Source organism: Ascaphus truei, unplaced genomic scaffold, assembly GCF_040206685.1.
Source record: "Ascaphus truei isolate aAscTru1 unplaced genomic scaffold, aAscTru1.hap1 HAP1_SCAFFOLD_352, whole genome shotgun sequence".
Lineage (NCBI taxonomy): Eukaryota > Metazoa > Chordata > Amphibia > Anura > Ascaphidae > Ascaphus > Ascaphus truei.
This window is the reverse complement of record NW_027456530.1, coordinates 387,637-394,087: the sequence shown is the minus strand read 5'-3', so window position 1 is coordinate 394,087 and position 6,451 is coordinate 387,637.

Genomic DNA, 6,451 nt, shown 5'->3' with positions numbered 1-6,451 from the left:
ATCACAGAAGGAATGTCCACACAACACAATGTAGGAGCGCCACCCCAGCAATGCAGATTCCGCATACACACTTCCTGGTAAGCGGATGACGTCAGTATGTCATGCGTCACGACGTCCGACGCATTTCGTCACGTGAGTGACTTCTTCAAGGGATGATTGGCTGACATCTTCTCTGTCTATATATATATACCTAACCAGTGATAGTGCCAGATTGAATCTGGCTGGGACAGGGAGGTTGCAGCCAATCATGTCGTGAGCATGCTCAGTCAATCAGTACAATAGTCTCTTGTGTATATGTATATATATATATATATATAGTGCAGAATAAATGAGTTCTTCAGTATTAGGTGATACCTTTTTTATTGGACTAACAATTTATGTCATAGGACAAGCTTTCGAGAGTTCTCCTCTCTTCTTCAGGTCAAGCAATACTGATTTACACAGGAATCAATGCTAAAACAGTGTAGAGAAAAAAAAAAAAAAAAACAGATATTTACTGTAGATAAGGTCGGGTGTTAAGTGTTTGAAGCCAAGGGGCAGTGTCAAAGAAAGGTGGGGAAGGGATGCTGGGGGGGGGGGGGGGAGAGAAAGTGTGGATAAGAATAGAGGCAAGCAGGATAATTACAGACAATTTTGGTAGGGTGTGAGAAAACCCATGTCCACATTAAGTCCCTTGGTTTTGGTGTCAAAGAGTCTTATCATTCTGAGCTCAAATGTTTTCCGTTCTTGGGTGCTTTTAAACATTCCATTGAGGATTTTGATTTTTAAATCATTTATGGAATGATCTGGTTGTGAGAAGTGATGTCCCACAGGTGAGCAGTATCTTCCTTCTTCGTGATGGAGTATAGAGTGTCTGTGCATATTCATTCTTCCTTGTAATTTTTGGCTGGTTTCCCCAATGTAGCAACCTTTGTCACATTTGTTGCATTGAATCATGTACACTGTATTCGTGGATGTGCAGCTGTATGATCCTTTAACATTGAATGTTCTATGGTTGTGACTGGCTGTGGGATCCTGACAAATATGTTTGCAGAGTTTGCAAACCTGTGGGACATCACTTCTCACAACCAGATCATTCCATAAATGATTTAAAAATCAAAATCCTCAATGGAATGTTTAAAAGCACCCAAGAACGGAAAACATTTGAGCTCAGAATGATAAGACTCTTTGACACCAAAACCAAGGGACTTAATGTGGACATGGGTTTTCTCACACCCTACCAAAATTGTCTGTAATTATCCTGCTTGCCTCTATTCTTATCCACACTTTCTCTCCCCCCCCCCCCCCAGCATCCCTTCCCCACCTTTCTTTGACACTGCCCCTTGGCTTCAAACACTTAACACCCGACCTTATCTACAGTAAATATCTGGTTTTTTTTTGTTTTTTTCTCTACACTGTTTTAGCATTGATTCCTGTGTAAATCAGTATTGCTCGACCTGAAGAAGAGAGGAGAACTCTCGAAAGCTTGTCCTATGACATAAATTGTTAGTCCAATAAAAAAGGTATCACCTAATACTGAAGAACTCATTTATTCTGCACTATCGCAACTGTACTAACACGGCTACTTTCTGCTTTATATATATATATATATATATATATATATATATATATATATATATATATATATATATATATATAAAACCCCTTCGTTGTTTCAATAACTCATCCCTTCTAATCAATGCTATATCAATAAAATACCATATGTTGTTCTTTTCTATTTTTATTGAAACAAAATTAAATATGTATTCAACTCAATAAACGGAATACTCTAATCTCTTGGAGTGCTGCTCTATCCTTTATTTTCCAGAAATAAGTGAAATACAATCAATACATTGTTTGTGATAATCTCAGCGAGAGAAATTTAACATAATGCAAGAGTCGAAACCAAAATGTAAATCATTTAACCCAAAAGTGTTCTTAACGGATCAAATTGAAAGAATAGTGTGATCCTTATCTATGCTAATTTAACACCTCATATTTCCCTATATGTGTCAGGATGGGACCTGAGTTTATCCTCCCTTAGTACACGATTGTAACGGGAGACCAATATTTTTAAAACCTTTAACTTCTGGGATCAATTCAATAGGCAGGACACGGAAGTGGAATAAAATGGGGTTTATTCTGGTAAAACCAGCAGTCATAAAATGTAACACAAAGACAGTGGAATACACACTTAACTGGGGGTCTGGGGGGGGGTCTCTAGCCTTACTAGGTGCAAGGTGCCTGCTTCAGGAAGGCTTACCCTGTCTGCTCCATGTCCAGAAACGCCATGGTGCTACCTACGGGATAGATACCTGGCTTACCCCACTGGCTTGGTCTTCGTTCATTGGTCAGAACTTGGCCGCGTCCCTAGAACTTGTCCTCAACTTGGCTAGGCTGCTCTGGCACCTCAATGCCTAGTGCATTGCTATTGCGAGCAAAGCACCTTTGAAAACCCCGCCTCTGCTTCACCGAACCATGCCTAGGAATAGTCAAGATTGTCTGGTTCTTTGATCGGGCAGTCTCCTTACATAGACCTTGGTGTCCTATGTCTAACATGGAAGAGGGACTGCCGACCAAAGAGCGCACGGATCGTAGTGCAACCATCACTCACAAGCAGAAGGCTTGGCTTGTTGCACTTGTCAGAGGAGGGAACATAGCGAGGGGCTCAGGTAGCTGGCATGTGAGAAATTTGAACTGGCCAATGGGAACCGTGCCTATGAGCAATGGCTTCCCCTTGCCAGCCCAACACCTCTCGCTGTGTAGGCTCTACATTATCTGAGAGAACAAAGAGTCTCCCCTGCAGGGAGCCTTCTCTGGACCTAGTTCTCCACCATTCCACGCTCAATCAGATGGCCCGACACCTCACTACTCCCATCCTCCCCTTTGATCCACCATCTCTATAAGGCATCCAGGCTAATCAAATTACCGGGGCTGCCTCCATAGAGATGAATACACATTTTAAAACACCATCATTTCTACAACTTGGGCTAGGGAATTTGGGTGGTAAAATTAGTGCTAGCAGCCAAGTTTTAAAACCAAGTTCTGAGAACTTGCTGGCTGGGCAATTTTTAATAGGGAATCATAACGTTATGAAAATGCATACGCATTCCAGCAAATCAAGCGTGATTCGCGAGTAAAATTATTATGGGACAACCGGTAACTTTGTTCCAAAACATTTTACAGATATTTTAACCCTTTGTGCCCCCCCTCCCTCCCCACAGATCAACTTTTAGGGTCCCAATCCTGAAGTCCCAGTTTTCAAGCTATAATGCATTAGAGGTAAAAATACACACATTGTCCCAGGCTTAGAGCTGCTGATAAGCTGCCGGGGAACTACAGTTTTAGGAGTAGCAAGCAAGGCTTCACCTTATTATGATGGCTGGCTACTCCCTACCATCAGATCCCCCAGCTAGCCAGCCGGTATTGTGGATTATGTGTATTAATTTAAATGGCAACAGACTCGTGATTCAATTAGACGAGCTCCTGAATAGAAATGCAGGATTGAGACAAAGTCTGGGAGCGGCGAGGTGTTAAGACATTTGGTGAGTGGGAAAGGGCAGACAATCAGGCCTGGGATTGGCTCTCAGCTGGGAGAGCCTTTGTTCCGACAGACTCTGTGGTGCCTACCGTGCGGGAGGTATAGGGCTGGCCAGGGGAAGCCATTGCCAAAACTGAGCCTGTAGGCACGGTTTCCATTGAACCAGTTTGAATTTCATATTTGCCAGAAGCTCCGTCGTCATAGGCGGTCTTGAGCACCTTAGCATGCCCTCTCCTCTGTCTGGTGCAGCCAGGCGAGCCCCCGACTGGGGATTGGCTGCATTATCTCAATCCGTGCTCTGGATGGTTGGTCGGCGGCTCCTTTTCCATAGTAAAGATAGCCACAGAGGGCTATATAAGGAGCGCTGACGATCAGAGTACCAGACAGAGTGTTTCGTTTGACTGTGATACATTTGGTGAGATTTTCGAAAGTGCTATTGGTAGAATAGCACTTTGTGGAACTTGGACGTGAAGGGGATAGGGTAAGTCTTCCTGGAACAGGCCCCAGCACCTAGTCGAGGCTAGAGTCTTCTCCCCAGGTCCCCCAGATGGTATTGTATTTTGGATTTGTTTATTTTGTTCTGTCTGCTGGCTTGCCAGAATAAATCCCGTTTATTCAACTTCTTTGTTCCATCTGGTGATAGTGATCCCGATGTTAAAAGGGCTGGTTTCAGATCTTCCCCGGCACCCCAGACCTGTGCTGGAGAGGATGTGGTCAAAGAGGAGATATGGCCCATATTTGGTGGTCATGCCAGAAGATACAGAGGTTCTGGTCTAAGATCCAGAAATTACTATGCGACACCTCGGGCTGGAGATTCCCCTGGACCCTCTGACCTTCCTGCTGGGAAAGCGGGTTGAAGGTCTACCCGCCCCCTTAACTAGACTTATTTCAGCCCTTCTTACGGCCGCAAGGTTTTCCATTGCGGCTGCATGGAAACAGGTAAAAGCCCCCTCACAAGACACAGTCATTAAAAGAATCCACACAGTCATGATGATGGAAAAATTAACGGCCATGCTTAATCAGAAAACCCCCCAGTTTTACGACACCTGGGGACCCTGGATCGATCATAGATGCCCTACACTCCCATGAAGCGCAGACTGTGTCAGACCGCCCTCTCACCCCCCTCCATTCTCTCCTCCCATTGCCCCTGTCCCCCGCTAACCCCTTCCATCAGTCTGTCAATTCCCCTCCCCTTCAGTAAGTCCACACCCTCCCCTTTTCTGACAAAAATGGAAAAAGCTTAATTGCACCACCTTGAGAAAGGTCCCACTTGGGGACCGAAACATCGATTTTTGTGTCTTCTATCAAATATAGAAAATTTATGATTTACTTACCTGCGTGCTGTCCCTTGATGTCGTGTTGCAACCGGTATCGTATGGTCTGTTATTGCTTTATGGGATAAGCACCAAAACTTATTTACTTGCAAATGCTGTGCCGGGTGTGCATTGGATTATATATATATTTATATATATTTTTGTGTTATTTTTATATATAACTTATTTTTGTTATATATATACACACAAACCCACACACACCCACACACACAAAAGAGAGTAGCGCTATCAGTGTGTGGGTGTTAGTGTGTTCTAGAATAGTGCACTAACAATTTGTGTTGTATAAAATGTGTAATGGTGTGAGATAAAATTAGAAAAGAAAAAAAATAATAAAAAAAAAAAATATATATATATATATATATATATATATATAACAAAAATAAGTTATATAGAAAAATAACACAACAATATATATAAATAGAACAGTGTCCAGTGAAAAAAATAAAAATAGAACAGACCAGTCCAATATGGCAGATGAAAACAAGTCCAAAAAGATGTTCCAGTCAATGTATAGGGAGGCAAGCTTCTATATGATCTAGCCAGATCAACAAAATCTACAAGAACAAGAGAAAAAGAAGTGCCAGCTTCATAGCATAATACTGTTGTAAAAAACACAAATGTATTCAAATTCAAGAGAGGCCGCCAGGACATGCACTCACTTCAAATATATAAAAACATTTATAGGAGACAATCTGTAAGCTTCAAGGAACTGTGGAAAGGGGAAGGTGCAGCCAGGGTGTAGTAAGAGCAATATGCTAGGCTGTGGGTATACAAGGCAGATACTTATCAGTATAATATGTCATCAGGGCAGATGAGGGGAGGGATGATGTTATCCACTTCAGTGGTGGTATAGCTGAATCCAAGGGACTGGCACTCGTGGCGCTTGGATGGAACCCTCAGCGTCACAGAAGGAATGTCCACACAACACAATGTAGGAGCGCCACCCCAGCAATGCAGTAAAAACTGCCTCTCTCCTCTCACTCTGTGTCCGTCAAAAACGCTGATTCAAACCCACATGTAGCTGCTGCAGATTCCGCATACACACTTCCTGGTAAGCGGATGATGTCAGTGTGTCATGCGTCACGACGTCCGACACGTTTCGTCACGTGAGTGACTTCTTGAAGGGATGATTGGCTTACAGCTTCTCTCTCTCTATATATACCTAACCAGTGATAATGTCAGATTGAATCTGGCTATGACAGGGAGGTTGCAGCCAATCATGTCGTGAGCATGCTCAGCCAATCAGTACAATAGTTACATAATACACATTAATAAACATTAAAGGGAATAAAAAAACACACATCATTAGCTGAGCATAATACATTTGTCAATAATAACAGTAAAAATATATAGCACCATAATATGTCTATCTAAAGGAATATAATGTAAAAGGATAATACAAAACTTAATATAAAAATAATAAATAATGCAGACAAATATAAATAAACAATAAATAAAGGTAATCTATCCATACAACTAGAGATGATATAAATTAACCCAAATTGAAGTGTAGTATGGTAATGATTGTCTTGCAAAATTATAAAATAAAAATTATATATATTAAGAAAATTAATAATAAAACAAACCATTTAATAAA